Source organism: Nannobrachium achirus (assembly GCF_963921795.1).
Source record: "Nannobrachium achirus genome assembly, chromosome: 6".
NCBI classification, from domain to species: Eukaryota; Metazoa; Chordata; class Actinopteri; order Myctophiformes; family Myctophidae; genus Nannobrachium; species Nannobrachium achirus.
Window position 1 is genome coordinate 16,806,869 of NC_137815.1, and position 22,384 is coordinate 16,829,252.

A 22,384-nucleotide genomic window follows, 5' to 3' on the forward strand; every position below is an offset into this window, starting at 1 on the left:
TTAGACAGTAAGACTAAACAATGACATCACACCGTTTAATCCTACTATTAATTTTATTATTATAAATCAGGCGCATTTAATGTGGGGTGTGAGTCTTCCTTTACCGTCCGGGTTATAACACACTCGCTGCAATGGTTCCTACTTCCTACCTTTCCCCTAACCTCGCCTACCAGGCTTTCTTTCCCCATAAGCTAGGAACCACTGCGTCGAGTGTCTGTTCTAGCCACGGCCCGGACGGCAAAGGAAGGCGGACACTCGGACAGCAACAAACAACCGAACAACGCTGTCTTGTGAGCAAGACTGTAGCCTGTGCCCGTGACATTGTTTTTTTTAGTAAATAAATATGAACCCGACCCGCCTTGTTTTGAGAAAGAAAAATACCCATTTTAGCCGACTTTATGCTACCAGAACGGGAACTTTTGGCTGGATGGCTCAGAGCTCAGATCATCAGATGGAGGAATTGGGAACTGGAGGCTGAGCAATAATGGTGAGTTAATATGAACAGAAAAGACTGCCTGGAGTTGTCAACATAGCCAATGTGAAGCCCGAATTAATATTGTGAAAGGAAAAATATGATTTAATATAGGAAATACCCGTTTTAGCCGACTTTATATCCGCGAAATACCCGATTTAATATGATTTAATATAGGAAAGTACCCGTTTTAGGCGACTTTATATCCGCAATTACCCGATTTTTTTTCGCCGCCGCCTTTGGCGGCAGCGAAGGGCCCCCAGAGCTATGGGAGCCCTATTCTGGCGGCGCCAAATAACTCGATCACTGGTCCAAAGTAACTAGCAACTAAAGTTTTCAAATAATTGTAGTGGAGTGAAAGTACAATATTTGGATCTGAGATGTAGTGGAGTAGAAGTAAAAGTATTGGATATTGGAAATAATCAAGTAAAGTACAAATACCCCGAAATTGTACGTAAGTGCAGTACTTAAGTAAATGTACTTAATTACTTTACACCACTGCTTTCAGGCCATGAGGAATGGCATTCCCTGCAGACTGAAAGGCTCTGTCACCTGGTGGTGATTAACCTGAATGAGGAATGTCATGAGTTGTCCACTACATTTATTTCAAAATTAGTTGATTTTGATTATTATTACAAAACATACATATACCACTTCAACCGTTTTTACATTTTGGCCATTAGAAAATAGCCGAAGTGTAGCGATGCGACACATTGTGAGCTTGTAGGTCTGCTATTTTCAAAATACTTTTATGCATTGATAACTTGAAAAGGGGCATTCTGCACAATGAGTACTTTTACTTTAAGTACATTTTGATACCAATACTTTTGTACTTTTACTCAAGTACATTTTGAATACTGGATATCTACTTGTAACAGAGTAGGCCCCTACATTACAGTATTGATACTTTTACTTAAATAAAGAAGTAGTTTTTACACCACTGTTCAGGAGATTACAATGCAGAAGTACAGCAGGAGAATGGATAAGTGTCTTCTGCTCAATTAGTGTTGGGCAGATATGCAGATATGCCTGAGGTGACAAAGGGAAGGGTCTGGTTTTAAAAGGAGGGATCTATGAGGACAAGGCTCTGCGCCATTTACGTCATAAGAAAAGGAACTCAACAAGCTCTTGAAGAACTGAATACAGGATCTATCTATCAGGTAGGAACATAAATGTATATTCTGTATATTTTTGTCTTGGTAGCAGTCAAGTAGTAAAAGCGTATAGAGTCCCAGAAGTTCTTATGTTTAGGTGTAAATACACCTGAACATAAGAACTAATGATATGACAAGGTGAGCATTTTCAGCCTGGTCTCGGCTGTAAAGTGTAAACCAGATGCAGTGCTGTTCTGAGCACAGGCCTCCGCCAGGTGAGGAATGTTGGTTGTGGGCGTGTTTGGTGAGGGTGCTTAAAATAGATGTCAATCTTAGCCAACCATGATAGAATTTGAAAAATCTGACAGATTCGTCTTCATGACAGGACAAAATATATCATGTGTACCGATTTGTGTGATATTTAGATAAAATGTGGAGGAGTACTAAATAAATAAATAAATAAATAAATTATCGGCGCTATAAAAGGCTTGGCTTCTAATTAGAAAAATGCAGGCCTGACGTTTTACCTTGGCCTCTAGGGAGACTCCTTTCAAAGTTTTACACAGAGGTGGAGGTATAGGTCATGACGATCCTCTGCCTGTTATAGCGCCAACATGAGGCTGATTTGTTGCAATCCAGATAAAGTATGTAGAAGTAAACTACCAACCGCTCTGTTCAGGAAACACAAAATGCCCAGTTCTATTTATAGTAACTACTGTTGCATACTCTTTCACTCACCCATTTGCGCTTGAAGAAAATCTTTTTATAACTTCCCTCATAGAAAATGAATTTTATTTAACACTTAACGATATTACAGGCTTTTAGCAATGATACTAAATAAACTGTTTCTGGTAAGACAGCCAACAGACACCAAGCTCTTATCTCCAAGTCCTCAATTTAACGTGCACGGCACAAATATCCCCAGAAAATGATTTAACCAAAAGACGGGCTTGCCTAGACTGAATGATTGATTCAATGTTAAATCTGTCAGTGTTGTTTTTTAGTGTTGATTACATCCGACATGCTTTCCTAAGGTAAAACATTTCAGCTGATGCCATAGCAATTTGGTTAGGTGACCAAAGAAAGGATAGTGGTACAGTTTCATGACGGTACAGTTCACTGGTACAAGGTCAACTAAAAGGAGATCCTAGAAAGCACTTGGCTTATTTGCACAGGAAACCATTAAAGTATCTCATATAACACTTTACTCCTTCCATGTCAAATCGACCGGCACCTGTCTGGGTGCATTTTGCTAGATCATCATGGATCTCCATATATGGGCATGAAAGGGACAAGGACTGAAACAGAGATCTCCATATATGGCCATTCATCCATTAGTGAATTCATTTTCCCCATTTTGACTTGGATGGGGAAAATGGGACGAAATGTATTTGCGAAATTTGCACCACGGCAACCACACTTGCAATATCTAACTAATGTCAGGATCAATGTGGGTTGTGGGTGGTGTGTGTCTGTGTGTGTGTGTGTGTGTGTGTGTGTGTGTGTGTGTGTGTGTGCGTGCGTGCGTGCGTGCGTGCGTGCGTGCGTGCGTGCGTGCGTGCGTGCGTGCGTGTGTGTGTATTATGTATGAAAAATGTCACGAGCAGTGATTGACATCTTGTTTGCCCTCTGGCCAGGCTTTGTCTTACCAGGTATCATCATGGCTACGAGTGCAGGGATCATGCCAGGGGTTGCTTCTCCAGGGATTGCTGATAGCGCAAACAAGGGCCAGAAAACTCATCGCCAGTGCACCATCAAGATCAACAACCTTTCTTCACATTCACTCATTAATCCCAGGTATTTGTTTATTTTTTTTGTTTTATATTCCTTCATCCTTCATTATTAATATTATTAGTGTGGTTGCCCCACAGGGCAACACACTGTAGTCCTGGGAAAACTTTATTTATTCTAGATAAACTTTATTTGTGAATGGGTTTTTTATCTTGAATCAGTAGACAGGGAGCCCTAGGGACATCTGGGCACCATGTTTTTGTTATGACAGGGCATCTGGACGAGTGGGCACCTGGACATCTGGGTACTATATGGACGAGGGCATGTGGACGATTGGGCACCTGGACTAGTAGGCACTTAGGGGTGGAGACATCTGGGCAGTGGGCACTAGGGACATGTGGGCCACACACACACACACACACACACACACACACACACACACACACACACACACACACACACACACACACACACACACACACACACACACACACACACACACAGAGGAGGACATATTATAGTAAGCTATATCATTTTTAAATATATAGCACTAAATCCTCCGCCCTGCCAAAAAATATACATATAAATGAATAAATAAACAACAACTACAACAACAGGCAATTTTTTTTTTTTTTTTTTTTGATTTGTTTTTGTTTTTTCGAATAAAAAATGAAAAATTCCTCTCCAGACCACTAGGGGTGCTGGAGCACCTGCAGCACCTATAGTTCCCACAGCTATGACTCCCTCCATATTTCTTTCAGTACCTGTGGCTCTCTAACTTTCTTCTTTCTTCCTGCTACTATTAAGGATGCACGTTTCCAGTGGCAGTTGCACCACATCTCTACCAGATGAAATCGGCTCATCCAAGAAGGCCACGGCGGAGTTCAAGAAGACACCCCAAACTGTGACTGGAGCTGTCGGTGTCTTCACCTACGAGCTCCGAAAGCCCCGCAGCGAATCACACACCAAGATACTAGCTGTCATGTTCTCTGTGCCCTACGACTACGGCCTGTACTCAAACTGGTATGCAGCGGGATTCTTTGACAAGAACAAAACTTGTGACCAAGATCTTTTTAACGAGATGTATTACAACTCAGAGAACGGATTTGCCAGACAGAAAGCAGGCAGTTTGATCTCTCACTCAGACGGTGATTTTACAGTCACCGCCTCGATGACAGACACTTACACACCTGTCATGACTGTGGAAATACGTGATAATAACTGAGATTAGGGTTATGAGAGTTAAAGGAGTATGGGAACAGGTTAAAGCTCGATTGTGATAATAATCATTGCTACAGAGTGTTTGTTCAGTAGCAGGGGTCTCTCTCTTCCTTCACCTCTCTAGTGAACAGAAATTGTACAGTATTCCAATTCCAATTTGGTCTGCAAATATCTATGTGTCATTCCACTTATTTCCCTTGTTTATCCATTCCTGTATCCTGTATGAGCTTTCCCTTTATCCCCCTTTTATCCCTTTGAGCTGTAGTCAAAGAGACATACAGGTATGAGATGGACCTTTATTCTCTATGAATTACTCTGATAATATCACTTACATCCCATTTTAATATGCTGTATTTTGGAAAGACTTTGGGCTTCTATTTTGATGGGTTAAGATTTGGAAAGATTCTGATCTCCAGTATAATGTACTGTATGTAAGCCTATGTTTTTGATACTCATTGGTGAAGGTGTTGTACACATAAAAGAAAATAAATTTACCTTTTCTTTTTATTACAGCTGGATTTGTTGGTTCTTTATTTCTTTGTAGGCCTATTACACTTCTACTACTTCTCAATATTATAATACTGTTTAGTATCCTTCTATAAATAACCTATGAAATATTGTTAATGTCAAGCAGAAAGCTCTTATATCCATATCAAAAGTAGTGGAAATAGCCGATCTATAAGCTCACAACACCTCACACCATCCAGTGACAATATAAGCTTTTCAAATATTCACAGGTGCATCATGAAATAATAACAGCATGTAATTAGTCACCTATAAATTTGTGTTTGTGTGAATTTGTGTATCGAATGTGAAGGTGAAAAATACATAACTATTCCTAACAGCAAATTAATATTTTCATGGTTTTGTAAGTATGGTAATTGTAAAAGAAATACTACTACTACTACTACTACTACTACTACTACTACTACTACTACTATTTATAATAATAATAATAATAATAATAACGGAATCTAAAGAGTAAAGACCAAAGATGTAGTGGAGCTCTTTGAGCTACATGCACATGCATGCACATGCATGTTAATCATAATATGTCAGTGGTACCCATCATAAACTCTTAACAGAGTGTATTCTGGTGCATTTTAACAGGGAGTTTGATACTTTTATCATGCTTTACTTCTTACATGAATAATGGCCGATATTGCATACTGTACCAGTGGGTTGTGTAACACCCATGCCATGATGATTTATAAAGAAAGCTCACTTTTGTAAGTAAATCGATAGTACTTTTCACAGAGAGAACTAACACAGTGCTTTACATACAACAGAAATAAAACAGCAACAAACATTCAAATGATTAGAAACAATAAAAACACAAACTATACAATGCTTCTCTGGGAGAAACAAAACAGCAGACACAACCTGGAGGAGAAGCTCAATGGCTTTCTCCAAATGCTTGTTGAAACAGATGTGTTTTATGGTTCTTAAAAATATACAGCACTCAGGCAGTGGTGGAAAAAGTACTCACATATTTCATTTAAGTACAAGTATCAATACTGCAATATAGAAATACTCTGTAGGCTGGGCTCAGACCAAAATGCCTACGAGAGTGGAATCCGCGTTCCGCCAATGCATTTCAATGAGAAGGCGGCGGTTTCATGTCAGTGGAGGATCTGCGCTTCGCGCAGACCTTGCGTTTATGCTGGAGCAAAGAAATTCTCCACGCAGATTCTGGTTTCCCCCCCTGTCCAATCGGGTGAGTCGAAGGCGTAACATTCTGAGAATCAGGAAGGGACTGGGAGATGTTTTGTTTTGATCAAGAGTCTCGTGCACCCAAACTCTTCTCTTTTTAGCTTGTTGCATCTCCCCTTCCAATAAAGCAAGGGCGAGTACCCTTCGCCTGTCCATTATAGAGTTGACACGTAAAATATGATGAGGATCGCTACGCTAGTGTAACAGGCTACAGAGAGGGAGGGCGGTGCGGGAAGTGAGTGACAGCTAGGGGCGTCACTGGCTTTGGGACGGAATATGCTCTCTGCGTTTTTTGCCAGCAGCGCACCAGAAGAGTTTATCCACTGCCGACCATATTTTGGTCTGAGGGCAGCCTTTAGAGTGCCCTCACACCAAAATACCTATGAGAGTGGAATCCGCGTTCCGCCAATGCATTTCAATGAGCGTGAAGCGGTTTCATGTCAGCAGAGGATTTCTGCAAAAAAACGCTCCCTTATCATTTAAATGCATTGGCGGAACGCGGATTCCACTCTCATAGGTATTTTGGTGTGAGGGCACCCTTAAGTAAAAGTCCGGAATTCAAAATGTACTTGAGTAAAACTACTTTAGGTACCAAAAGTAAAAGTACAAAATGTTTGAAATAGCCACGGTATAAAATAAAGTGGTTTATGTATGTTGTATAATATTATAATTTATATCTGCAAAGTAACTAGTAACTTAAGTTTTCAAATAATTGTAGTGGAGTAAAAGTACAATATTTGAATCCAAAATGTGGTGGAATAGAAGTAAAAGTATTGGAAATTGGAAATAATCAAGTAAAGAATACCTCAAAATTGTACTTAGGCTAAGTGCAGTACTTAAGTAAATGTACTTAGTTACTTTACACCACAGCTCTCAGCCCATGAGGCATGGCATTCCAGAGTCTGGGCGCTGCAGACTGATAGGCTCTGTCACCTTTGGTAATTAACCTGCATGAGGAATGTCATACTGTAGTCTGGCTTGAGTTGTCCAACATTAAGGATATGTTCAGGAGCAGTGGTGTAATGCAAATTAACTAAATAGATTTACTTAAGTACTGTACTTAAGTACACTTTTGAGTTATTTGTACTTTACTTGAGTGCCAATTTCCAATCATTTTACTTCTACTCCACTACATCTCGGATCCAAATATTGTACTTTTATTCCACTACATTTATTTCGAAACTTTATAGTTACTAGTTACTAGTTCGTAGATTTTTAATCTACTTGTAACAGAGTACATCTACATTACAGTATTGATACTTTTACTTAAGCAAAGAATGTAAGTACTTTTTACACCACTGTTCAGGAGATTACAATGCAGAAGTACAGCAGGAGAATGGATAAGAGTCTTCTGCTCAATTAGTGTTGGGCAGATGTGCAGATTTGCCTGAGGTGACAAAGGGAAGGGTCTGGTTTTAAAAGGAGGGGTCTATGAGGACAAGTCTCTGCCCCCATGCTATTTGTTACCATTGCGCCATACGAAAAGGAACTCAAGAAGCTCTGGAAGAACTGAATACAGAATCTTGTTTCCAGGTAGGAAGATAAATGTATATTCTGTATATTTTTGTCTTGGTAGCAGTCAAGTAGTAAACAAAGCGTATAGAGTCCCAGAAGTTCTTATGTTTAGGTGTAAATACTCCTGAACATAAGAGCTAATGATATGACAAGGTGAGCATTTTCAGCCTGGTCTCGGCTGTAAAGTGTAAACCAGATGCAGTGCTGTTCTGAGCACAGGTCTCCACAAGGTGAGGAATGTTGGTTGTGGGCGTGTTTGTTATTGAGTGATCATCGAGGTGCTTAAAATAGATGTCAATCTTAGCCAACCACAATAGAATATGAAAAATCTGACAGATCCGTCTTCATGACATGACAAAATATATCATGTGTACCGATTTGTGATATTTAGATAAAATGTGGAGGAGGACTAAAATAAATACAAAAATTGTCGGCCTCCTGGTGGCGCTATAAAAGGCTTGGCTTCTAATTAGAAAAATGCTGGCCTGATGTTTTACCTTGGCCTCTAGGGAGACTCCTTTCAAAGTTTTACACAGAGGTGGAGGTATAGGTCATGACAATACTCGGCCTGTTATAGCGCCACCATGAGGCTGACTTGTTGCAATCCAGATAAAGCATGGAGAAGTAAAACTACCAACCTCTCTGTTCAGGAAACACAAAATGCTCAGTTCTATTTATAGTAACTACTGTTGCGTACTCTTTCACTCACCAATTTGTGCTTGAAGAAAATAATCAAATCCTCTTATAACTTCCCTCATAGAAAGTACATTTTATTTAACACTTAACGCTATTACAGGTTTTTAGCAATGATACAAAATGAACCGTTTCTGGTAAGACAGACACCAAACATCTCCAAGTCCTCAATTTAATGTGGGCACAAATATCCCCAGAAAACGATTTAACCAAAAGACGGGCTTGCCTAGACTGAATGATTGATTCAATGTTAAATCTGTCATTGTGGTTTTTTTAGTGTTGATTACATCCGACATGCTTTCCTAAGGTAAAACATTTCAGCTGATGCCATAGCAATTTGGTCAGGTGACCAAAGAAAGGATAGTGTGTAGCCACTCATTGAGTAAGAGGAGAAGTTGTGGTGCTGACACAGCATCAGGGAGCAGAGATGGTGTCAGCGTTAGGCTGTTGATTAATTGGTTGAAGACTAGAAGTTTGCATAGGAAAAGGTAAAGTTTCTTGACGGTACAGTTCACTGGTACAAGGTCAACTAAAAGGAGATCCTAGAAAGCACTTGGCTTATTTGCACAGGAAACCATTAAAGTATCTCATATAACACTTTACTTCTTCCATGTCAAATCGACCGGCACACGTCTGAGTGCATTTTGCTAAGATCATCATGGATCTCCATGTATGGGCATGAAAGGGACAAGGAATTAAAGAGAGATCTCCATATGGCCATTCATCCATTAGTGAATTCAGTTTCCCCATTTTGACTTGAATGGGGAAAATGGGACGAAATGTATTTGCGAAATTTGCATCACGGCAACCACACTTGCAATTTCTAAATAATGTCAGGATCAATGTGGGTTGTGGGTGGTTCATGTGTGTGTGTGTGTGTGTGTGTGTGTGTGTGTGTGTGTGTGTGTGTGTGTGTGTGTGTGTGCGGCGTGCGTGCGTGCGTGCGTGCGTGCGTGCGTGCGTGCGTGCGTGCGTGCGTGCGTGCGCGCGTTTGTGTGTGTCCACAAGTATAGTAGAATTGGAGAAATAGACTTTGTGGGGACCAAATAGTAGGTCCCCACAACGGTTAGGGTTAGGTTTAGGTTTAGGTTTAGGTTTAGGTTTAGGTTTAGGGTTAGGGTTAGGGGTTAAGTTTAGGGATAGAGGTTAGGGTAAGGCCACAGGAAATGAATGGAAGTCTATGTAATGTCCCCACAAACTATGAAAACTAAGCGTGTGTGTGTGTGTGTGTGTGTGTGTGTGTGTGTGTGTGTGTGTGTGTGTGTGTGTGCGTGTGCGTGTGCATGTGTGTGTGTGTCAAAAATGTCACGAGCAGTGATTGACATCTTGTTTTCCCTCTGGCCAGGCGTTGTCTTTCCAGGTATCATCATGGCAGGGCTTAATTCTCCAGGGATTGCTGATAGCGCAAACAAGGGCCAGCACTCTCATCGCCAGTGCACCATTAAGATCAACAACCTGTCTTCACATTCACTCATTAATCCCAGGTATATATATATTTTTTTAAGATATGTGTTTTATAGCCTATTCCTTCATCCTTCATTATTAATATTATTGTTAGTGTGGTTGCCCAACAGGGCAACACACTGTAGTCCTGGAGAAACTTTATTTATTCTAGATAAACTATTTGTGAATGGGTTTATCTTGAATCAGTAGACAGGGAGCCCTAGGGACATCTGGGCACCATGTTTTTGTTATGACAGGGCATCTGGACGAGTGGGCACCTGGACATCTGGGTACTATATGGACGAGGGCATGTGGACGATTGGGCACCTGGACTAGTAGGCACTTAGGGGTGGAGACATCTGGGTACTAGGGACATGTGGGCCACACACACACACACACACACACACACACACACACACACACACACACACACACACACACACACACACACACACACACACACATACACACACACACACACACACACACACACACACACACACAGGAGGAGGAGGAGAAAAGGGCTGGCTAACTCCACAGTGAAAACTTAGTTAAATAAAGCCATACATGTCTTACCTTAAGAGAATTACAAGAAAATATCCAATTTTATATTGAGGTGCCCAGATGTCCTATTAGTGTTATTCCTTGGAGGCACACAACACAACGTGTCGTCCAGCTTCTTTGAACAGCGCCGAAAACGTTAGTTCACATATGGTAAATGTAAAAGCTATCCACATGTCCAATGGATGTCTGTAGTTAACCCCGGGTAGCATATTCCACTGTGAAACAACTGTTTAATTCTGGTATTTAGATAAAGCTGGTGCCATCATCTGCCATGTTTGTTTATCAGCGCGCTGTCAGAGAGAGGTTCAGACAGTCACTGTGATTGGTTGAGAAACCAGTAGTCCTATACCTCCCGCCCCCCTATAGCTGTGATTGGTTTAGAAGCCATGCTATGGGTGCTTCAAAGGGTCAAAAAAGGCGAATTTCTCATTTTCTTCTTCTTAATCACATTGCGTGTTTATATGATCATAAATAAATAAAAAGCCTATCAATTGGTGGGCCCCTATTGGCTGTGGGCCCTGTGCATGTGCACAGACTGCACAAGCCATAATCCGTGTATGATAGGCTATGCCAAGGCGATGATCTGAAACATAATTATAGAAGGCTATATCATTTTTAAATATACATATAGCACAAAATCCTCCGCCCTGCCAAAATATATACATATAAATGAATAAATAAACAACAACTAGAACAACAGGCAACGTTATTTTTAATGTTTGATTTGTTCTTTTCTTTTTTGAATAAAAAATTAAAACTTCCCCTCCAGACCACTAGGGGTGCTGGAGCACCTGCAGCACCCATAGTTCCCATGGCTATGACTCCCTCCCTATTTCTTTCAGTACCTGTGGCTCTCTAACTTTCTTCTTTCTTCCAACTATTAAGGATGCACGTTTCCAGTGGCAGTTGCACCACATCTCTACCAGATGAAATCGGCTCATCCAAGGAGGCCACGGCGGAGTTCAAGAAGACACCCCAAACTGTGACTGGCACTGTCGGTGTCTTCACCTACGAGCTCCGAAAGCCCCGCAGCGAATCACACACCAAGATACTAGCTGTCATTTTCTCTGTGCCCTACGATTATGGCCTGTACTCAAACTGGTATGCAGCGGGATTCTTTGACAAGAACAAAGCTTGCGACCAAGATCTTTTTAACGAGATGTATTACAACTCAGAGAACGGATTTGCCAGACAGAAAGCAGGCAGTTTGATCTCTCACTCAGACGGTGATTTTACAGTCACTGCCTCGATGACAGACACTTACACACCTGTCATGACTGTGGAAATACGTGATAATAACTGAGATTAGGGTTATGAGAGTTAAAGGAGTATGGGAACAGGTTAAAGCTCGAATTGTGATAATAATCATTGCTACAGAGTGTTTGTTCAGTAGCAGGGGTCTCTCTGTTCCTTCACCTCTCTAGTGAACAGAAATTGTACAGTATTCCAATTCCAATTTGGTCTGCAAATATCTATGTGTCATTCCACTTATTTCCCTTGTTTATCCATTCCTGTATCCTGTATGAGCTTTCCCTTTATCCCCCTTTTATCCATTTGAGCTGTAGTCAAAGAGACATACAGGTATGAGATGGACCTTTATTCTCTATGAATTACTCTGATAATATCACTTACATCCCATTTTCATATGCTGTAAAAAGACTTTGGGCTTCTATTTTGATGGGTTAAGATTTGTAAAGATTCTGATCTCCAGTATAATGTACTGTATGTAAGCCTATGTTTTTGATCCTCATTGGTGAAGGTGTTGTACACATAGAAGAAAATAAATACATTTACCTTTTCTTTTTTATTACAGCTGGATTTGTTGGTTCTTTATTTCTCTTGTCTTTGTAGGCCTATTACACTGCTACTACTTCTCAATATTATAATACTGTTTAGTATCCTTCTATAAATAACAAATGAAATATTGTTAATGTCAAGCAGAAAGCTCTTATATCCATATCAAAAGTAGTGGAAATAGCCGATCTATAAGCTCACAACACCTCACAACATCCAGTGACAATATAAGCATTTCAAATATTCACAGGTGCATCATGAAATAATAACAGCATGTAATTAGTCACCTATAAATTTGTGTTTGTGTGAATTTGTGTATCGAATGTGAAGGTGAAAAATACATGTAACTATTCCTAACAGCAAATTAATGTTTTCATGGTTTTGTAAGTATGGTAATTGTAAAGAAAATACTACTACTACTACTACTACTACTACTACTACTACTACTACTACTACTAATAATAATAATAATAATAATAAGGGAATCTAAAGAGTAAAGACCAAAGATGTAGTGTGTGGAGCTCTTTGAGCTACATGCATGTGCATGTGCTGACTGACGTGCACATGCATGTCAGTCAGCACATGCACGTGCATGTCAGTCAGTTACCTCCTTCATAAACTCTTAACAGAGTGTATTCTGGCGGATTTTAACAGGGAGTTTGATACTTTTATCATGCTTTACTTCTTACATGAATAATGGCCGATGCTGCATACTGTACCAGTGGGTTGTGTAACACCCATAATGATTTATAAAGAAATCTCACTTGTGTAAGTAAATCGATAGTACTTTTCACAGAGAGAACTAACACAGTGCTTTACATACAACAGAAAGAAAACAGCAACAAACATTCAAATGATTAGAAACTACAAAAACACAAACTATAACTATACAATGCTTCTCTGGGAAAAACTAAACAGCAGACACCTTTCACACCCGGAGGAGAAACTTTCTCCAAATGCTTGTTGAAACAGATGTGTTTTATGGTTCTTAAAATATACAGCACTCAGGCAGTGGTGGAAAAAGTACTCACATATTTTATTTAAGTTAAAGTATCAATACTGCAGTGCAATATATAAATACTGCAATATAGAAATACTGTTACAAGTAAAAGTCCGGAATTCAAAACTTACTTGAGTAAAAGTATGAAAGTGTTGGCATCAAAATGTACATAGAGTACCAAAAGTAAAAGTACAAAATGTTTGAAATAGCCACGGTATAAAATAAAGTGGTTGTAATAATGTAATAATGTATAATATTATAATTTATATCTGCAAAGTAACTAGTAACTAAAGTTATCAAATAATTGTAGCGGAGTAAAAGTGCAATATTTGAATCCAAAATGTGGTGGAATAGAAGTAAAAGTATTGGAAATTGGAAATAATCAAGTAAAGAATACCTCAAAATTGTACTTAGGCTAAGTGCAGTATTTAAGTAAATGTACTTAGTTACTTTACACCACTGCTCTTAGGCCATGAGGCATGGCATTCCAGAGTCTGGGCGCTGCAGACTGAAAGGCTCTGTCACCTTTGGTGATTAACCTGAATGAGGAATGTCATACTGTAGTCTGGCTTGAGTTGTCCAACATTAAGGATATGTTCAGGAGCAGTGGTGTAATGCAAATTAACTAAATAGATTTACTTAAGTACTGTACTTAAGTACACTTTTGAGTTATTTGTACTTTACTTGAGTGCCAATTTCCAATCATTTTACTTCTACTCCACTACATCTCGGATCCAAATATTGTATTTTTATTCCACTACATTTATTTCGAAAATTTATAGTTACTAGTTACTAGTTCGTAGATTTTTAATCTACTTGTAACAGAGTACATCTACATTACAGTATTGATACTTTTACTTAAGCAAAGAATGTAAGTACTTTTTACACCACTGTTCAGGAGATTACAATGCAGAAGTACAGCAGGAGAATGGATAAGAGTCTTCTGCTCAATTAGTGTTGGGCAGATATGCAGATATGCCTGAGGTGACACAGGGAAGGGTCTGGTTTTAAAAGGAGGGGTCTATGAGGACAAGGCTCTGCCTCCATGCTATTTGTTTCCATTTGTGTCATAAGAAAAGGAACTCAAGAAGCTCTGGAAGAACTGAATACAGAATCTTGTTTCCAGGTAGGAACATAAATGTATATTCTGTATATTTTTGTCATGGTAGCAGTCAAGTAGTAAACAAAGCGTATAGAGTGTCCCAGAAGTTCTTATGTTTAGGTGTAAATACACCTGAACATAAGAACTAATGATATGAGAAGGTGAGCATTTCAGCCTGGTCTCGGCTGTAAAGTGTAAACCAGATGCAGGTCTCAGCCAGGTGAAGAATGTTGGTTGTGGGCGTGTTTGGTATTGAGTGATCATCGAGGTGCTTAAAATAGATGTCAATCTTAGCCAACCATGATAGAATATGAAAAATCTGACAGATCCGTCTTCATGACATGACAAAATATATCATGTGTACCGATTTGTGTGATACTTAGATAAAGTGTGGAGGAGGACTAAAATAAATAAATAAATTGTTCCACACAGGTCGACCTGCTGGTGGCGCTATACAAGGCTTGGCTTCTAATTAGAAAAATGCAGGCCTGATGTTTTACCTTGGCCTCTAGGGAGAATCTTTTCAATGTTTCACACAGAGGTCATGACAATACTCGGCCTGTTACAGCGCCACCATGAGGCTGATTTGAAAATGTTCAAGTGGCATTTCTTCCTAAGCCTAGTGGGAATGTGCGTGCACAGTTTCACCGCAATCGGACGCTGTGTTCATGATTTGCAACATTTTGTTCACAACAAAGCAACCCCTGCAAATTTGTCTATGTTAGCCAATCAGGTTGGAATATGAAAAATCTGTGTTGATCACATGACTAAAGAGATCATATGTAAATGTACTTTTCGACCTGGTGGAAACAATGAAAAACACCAATAATTTCAGCCACACTCAGTTAGGTCTTTCAGCAAAGACCTAAAAACCCTTAAAATTCAAACCATGTAATTATGTCTATGAATGCTGTTGCTGTTGCAATCCAGATAAAGCATGGAGAAGTAAAACTACCAGCCTCTCTGTTCAGGAAACACAAAATGCCCAGTTCTATTTATAGTAACAACTGTTGCATACTATTTCACTCACCAATTTGCGCTTGAAGAAAATAAACAAATCCTCTTATAACTTCCCTCATAGAAAAGGAATTTTATTTAACACTTAACGCTATTAAAGGCTTTTAGCAATAATACAAAATGAAATGTTTCTGGTAAGACCGACAACAGACACCAAGCTTTTATCTCCAAGTCCTCAATTTAATGTGTACGGCACAAATATCCCCAGAAAATGATTTAACCAAAAGACGGGCTTGCATAGAGTGAATGATTGATTCAATGTTAAATCTGTCAGTGTTGTTTTTTAGTGTTGATCACATCCGACAAACCTTATATTGTTGCTTTCCTAAAGGTTAAATAATTTCAGCTGATGCCATAGCAATTTGGTCAGGTGACTAAAGAATGGATAGCCTGCTAGCCAGTCATTGAGTAAGAGGAGAAGTGACTGACAGCTTCAGGGAGCAGTTGTCATCCTCCATGCTTGTTCCTCTGCAAATAATGTGACTGACATCATAGATGTCTGACCACATGAGTCTGACACAAGTATGCCCATACAGTACATGTGTAGATATGGGCTTAATACTGATGACATCAGGGATCTCCATAGGCCTATATGGGCATAAAAGCGACGGAATTAATTTGCAAGTGTGACTCGCGCCACGGCCGAATTTACTCCTTCCATGTCAAATCGACAGGCTTCATCGTGACACGTCTGGGTGCATTTTGCACAATATGGTATACAGTACATAGTTGTCTAACATCATAGACCACACGAGACTGACACAGTATGTATATATACGGGCATTCCAAGATAAGCGCTTAATATTGATGACATCAGGGATCTCCATGTATGGGCATGAAAGGGACAAGGACTGAAACAGAGATCTCCATATATGGTCATTCATCTATTCCATTTTGACTTGAATGGGGAAAATGGGACGAAATTAATTTGCGAAATTTGCATCACGGCAACCACACTTGCAATTTCTAACTAATGTCACGATCAATGTGGGTTGTGGGTGGTGTGTGTGTGTGTGTGTGTGTGTGTGTGTGTGTGTGTGTGTGTGTGTGTGTGTGTGTGTGTGTGTGTGTGTGTGTGTGTGTGTGTGTGTGTGTGTGTGTGTGTGTGTGTGTGTGAAAAATGTCAGGAGTAGTGATTGACATCTTGTTTCCCTCTGGCCAGGATTTGTCTTTCCAGTTATCATCATGGCACTGACTGCTTCTGGTGCAAACAAGGGCCAGATAACCCATCGCCAGTGCACCATTAAGATCAACAACCTTTCTTCCCATTCACTCATTAATCCCAGGTATTTTTCTTTTTTTTTAAGATATGACGTCTTCATTAACGGGCTAAGACATTAGGGACATGAGGTCAGCGGCGCACACCTCATGGCGCACTCTGCTTGCGCACAAGTATGCCATGTGTGGCCTGCTTGAGCGTGAGGCGCAAGTTGGCACCTCGTTGCTCTAATAGTGGAAATACAAGCTTGTAGATCCACTATTTGCGCTGTTTTGAAAATAGGGTTTATTGTGGTTTTTGCTAATCCCTATTTCTTTCCGAAATGACACCTGTGGCTCTCTAACTATCTTCTTTCTTCCTACTATCAAGGGTACACGTTTCGGGGGGCAGTTGCACCACACCTTTATCACACGAAATCGGTGGGAGGGGACGGGAGGCCACGGCAGTGTTCAAGAAGACACCCCACGCTGCGACTGGCGCTATCGGTGTCTTCACCTACGAGCTCCGAAAGCCCCGCAGCGAATCACACACCAAGATACTAGCTGTCATGTTCTCTGTGCCCTACGACTACGGCCTGTACTCAAACTGGCATGCGGCGGGATTCTTTGACAAGAACAAAACTTGCGACCAAGATCTTTTTAACGAGATGTATTACAACTCAGAGAACGGATTTGTCAGACGGAAAGGAGGCTTTCAGATCGCTCACTCAGGCGGTGATTTTAAAGTCACAGCCTCGATGACAGACACTTACACACCTGTCATGACTGTGGAAATACATGATAATAACTGAGATTAGTAGTCAGGGACCCACCCCTACAGGATGTGAGATGACCTGTGATTTTCTGCCGTACTTTTTATTTCAGTTTTACTTTTATCTATTAGTTTGGTCATTAAGGTACACAGAATGAGAGGCCTGCTCTGCCGGAAACATCGCGAAAAAAAGTTATGGCCATTTGTATATTCACAGTCCCATTGACTCCACTACACTGTGACTACACAGGAAAAGAAAAATATTAAAAAAAGAAAAGAATCTGCTTTAAGTAGCATGTGAGGGGTCAAACTGGGGGTTCTTCATGATTCTGAATCCAATTGCAAGCATTTGTTTTGCATGAAAAACATTCCTTGGGCTACATTTCAACCCCAGAAAATGGTGAAAAGTGATGAGTCATCAAAAAAAAGTTTCAGAAAAAAAAGATTCATCACTTTTCACCATTTCATCACTTTTCACCATTTTCTGGGGTCGAAATGTAGCCAAAGTTATGTTTTTCATGCAAAACAAATGCTTGCAATGGATTCAGAATCATGAAGAACCCCCAGTTTGACCCCTCACATGCTACTTAGAGCAGGAGTAGGTAACGATCATTTTCTTCTTTTTTTAAATATTTTTCTGTTCCTGTGTAGTCACAGTGTGGAGTCAATGGGACAGTGAATATAAAAATGGCCATGTTTCCGGCAGAGCAGGCCTCTCATCCTGTGTGTCCAAACTAATAGATAAAACTGAAATAAAAAGTACGGCAGAAAATCCCTACCCATTTCCTTGAGCTTTTGGGCTTGTGGGTCCCCGGCTATAGGGTTATGAGAGTTAAAGGAATTGAAGCTCGATTGTGATAATCATTGCTAAAGAGGGTGTGTTCAGTCTCTCTGTTTCTATACCCAACAGTGACGATATAAGCATGTAAAATAACCACAGGTGCATCATGAAATAATAAAAGCATGTAATAAGCCACATAGACATTTGTGTTTGTGTGAATTTGTCAAACAATCATAATCCTTTGCTGTTTATACAATTTTGGTGTATAGGGCACCGAGTTGTGTGCTTGTAGATCGGCTATTTTCAATACTTCTGAAACATTTGCGTTTTTATGGGATTTCTTAGATTTCTCTTCGATTTTTTTTATGAAATTAATGACAAAAAAAAACTTTTGAATTTTGTTTATATACATTATGAAAATGATGGGAATGTTTTTTGCAAAATATTTTGAAATAATAATAATCAAAAACAAAATGTAGGAGATCAAAAAATTGGGAAACAATGGTCTAGAGAGCATGATGCCTTATCCCACTTATTAATGTTGTTTTCCAGTGATTGTGTCAGACCATGTGTGCCTGTAGCGCATTCTGTTTGTATTACTTACTGTTTTTTTGTTCTTACATTTTTTTATTTTTTTTACTGATTATATCTACGTCATGAAACTGTACCTTTTCCTATGCAAACTTCTAATAAAGTCTTCAATCAATCAATCAAAACCTTACCTGACACACTGTCTGGTGCCACTAGGGGGAGTAGAGAGCTACGAAGCTGCTGAATACCTTACCTCTGTCTCTCACACACACACACACACACACGCACGCACGCACGCACGCACACACACACGCACACACACACACACACACACACACACACACACACACACGCACACACACACACACATACACACACACACACACACAAACACACACACCCACACGCACACACACACGCGCGCACACGCACACACACTGTGTCTCAGGGGTTCAGGAAGAGACAGAAGGCGGAACAGCCAGAGGTAAATACCTCCACTGTGACACCAGACTGTGTGTGTGTGTGTGTGTGTGTGTGTGTGTGTGTGTGTGTGTGTGTGTGTGTGTGTGTGTGTGTGTGTGTGTGTGTGTGTGTGTGTGCGTGCATTTGTCATGCTGCCAGAAAGACACATACACACACATGCGTGCATACCATTGCAATTTCTCTGTTCCCTGATGCTTGTGAAGGAGGACATCATTAAATATATTCATATCTCTTCAATGTATTAAATCCAGGGGTCTTCAACGTTTTCGGGTCAAGGACCCCTTAACTGGGAGGGAGATAAAGCAGGGACCCCCACTACATATTGTAGGAAATTGTGTTGCAGATTTTCATCGACTTGTTTGACAGCACATCAGTCTAAGTTGGATTTGCGTTAATGTTTTTTTCTCTTTTTTAGCCACTTAAATCTTTGATCTTTTACTTAGTAAATTTGTCCTTTCACTCTGTACTTGGTTTGCTCTTTTTTTTAACCTCTACACCGAACCTATTTGCCAAAAATAGTCGATCTACAAGCTGCGAGGCGTTGAGAACTTGTAGATCTGCTATTTTTGACTAAAGTTCTCCCCAGAATAGGGATGTGAGGGTTAAAGTTGTTCATTTAAAAGAATGATCCTATCACATGTAGATTTGGTGGCCCCCCTGTAGTAACTCTGAGGACCCCCAAGGGATCCCGGACCCCCTGTTGAAGACCAGCAGATCAACAAGCTCAAAGTTCGAGCTTGCAGATCTAGGAAAAACACACAAAAAGTTGGAATATGGAGATAAGAGGTTTCTGACAGCAACAATGTATTGTTTTTATGAGGTGATCTCAGGTCAACTGTCAACCCATTCATCAAGCTGCAAGTCCATGTGAGGATACAACACCGCACCCAGAGCATGCTGGAAGGGTGGATTTCCTATTAGCAACTTCCAATTTGTATTATGATATTTAGTTATTAAAGCACTTTCCAGGTTTATGAAGCATGTAAAGCAGGGGTCTTCAACAGGGGGTCCGGCACCCCTAGGGGGTCTTCAGAGTTACTACAGGGGGTCCTCAAAATCTTTGTGTGATAGAAACTTTTCTTCTCCTTTTTATATTAACCACCTGAACCCTAGCATCCTGAGAACTTTAGCTAAAAATAGCAGATCTACAAGCTCACACCGCCTCGCGCTGCAAGGCGTTGTGAGCTTGTAGATCGGCTATTTTTGGCAAAGAGGTACAGAGTGAAAGGTCATTGAAGGTTATTAAGTATTGACGGCTCAAGTGGTTAAATATCTTAAAACACAAATTGACATGAATCCAAAATACACTGGTGATATTGTGCTGTCAAACGATGAAACTATATGGAATCTATGAAAAGGTTGTGGGGGTCCCTGCTTAATCTCTCTCTCAACTAAGGGATCCTTGGCCTGAAAACATTGAATTCGCTGCCAACGGTCACGTGCAACCGCAAGGATACATGGGACATTGTCTTGAGCTTGGCGAAAATAAAGCACACAAAGAAGAATCATCACAAGCCTATGATCACAAGCTATAACATCAAATATAACATAAATTGGACCATATTTTCACAAAACGCATATCATGGTGATCAAAACGAGGCTTTAAACTAGTGACAGGAACCATAAAGTATTTATGACAATGTTTATTAAGGTAAGAAAATCTATTGTAAAAGTTCGGGGGAATAGAATGGAATCCTATGGAGAACATGTTGCTTTTGGTACCAGAACAGCGCAACTAGCGGCCAATCATTTCAGTTCTGTGTTGCTTCATGTTAAATCGGGACAACTGGACCCCTGGAACAGACTGACTCCCAGACTGCTGAGAGCTGTGGATTCACTTTATATACAACATTAATCAAATGCGCACACACATGCGCGCACACACACACACTTTAAGGTGCATCCGTAGAAACAAACAGGTGTGTGATGGAACATCACACACACACACACACACACACACACACACACACACACACACACACACACACACACACACACACACACACACACACAGCATGAATGCAGCTGTGCTATACTCTCTCCCTGTGTGTCTGATAGAGAGCTAGTAGTCGGGAGGTGATTGGGTTTGTGTTCTTCAGGCACGTGATGAGAGCAGGTGTGTGTGTGTGTGTGTGTGTGTGTGTGTGTGTGTGTGTGTGTGTGTGTGTGTGTGTGTGTGTGTATTGGTGTACAGAGCTGGAGGTGACATTGACTCTTCTTTCAGAGGTTGCATCTCTCACAGGGGCGTTACAAGGGGGGGGGGGGGGGGGGGGGGGGGAGTGGAGTTACTAGGGCCCAAGGTGGAGGGGTCTTAATTATGTTATACTTTAGCTATTGAAAAATAGCAGATCTACAAGCTCACAGTGCGGCACCGAGTGCGCGCTGCAAGCTTGTAGATCTGCTATTTTTGAAAATTCGTGAAAATGAGTGCAAATCTTTGAATATATTTATTTTTTAAGCAAACATTTGTAACTCAAATTTTGCTTCTGGGGGGGTCCCTGGAGCTAAATATTTTGAGATGGGGGTCCGTGGCCAACTACATATGTGTAATAATGCGTTCCCAGTCTAAATGGGTTAAACCCCCTCCCCCTATGAAGAGCATTCATGGGGGGCCTGCAGTGAATCCTTGTACCCAGGGCCCAGAATTTGGTGTGACACCCCTGATCTCTCTCTCTCTCTCTCTCTCTCTCTCTCTCTCTCTCTCTCTCTCTCGTTCTCTCTCTTCTGTCCAACCTTCAACCAGTCTCTTCTCTCCTCTCTTCTTCCCTCTCAACCTCCAATCCATCTTCTCTCCTCCTCCACCCCTCACCCTCTCTTGTTCTTGTCCCTCTCTTCTCTGAATCTCTCTCTCTCTCTCTCTCTCTCTCTCTCTCTCTCTCTCTCTCTCTCTCTCTCTCTCTCCCTCCATCACCTGTTCCGTCCTTCTCCAGCTCTTCCCGGTGTCTCTCCCCTCGGTTGTTTCATAAGACTAACCTCACCAGGCTTTCTGAGAGAAAGCCTGGTGTTCGTTCACAACAGGCCCGTTTGGTTTCCGCCTGGAGCGCGGAAACCACTGGAAGTAGCGGCGTCGCTTTGATTTGGTTCCCTCCGTTCGTTTCTCCAATCCCTATTAAAATGCTCCAGTAGCCTAGTGTAGTCTTGCCAGTCGCTAAAAGTTGGACTAAAATATGCATATACCAAACACATTTTTCAAAAGCAAAACTACTCCGCATCAAGGAGTTTATTAGGTAGGTCCTAAAAGTGTGTCCTTGAGCGCAGGGG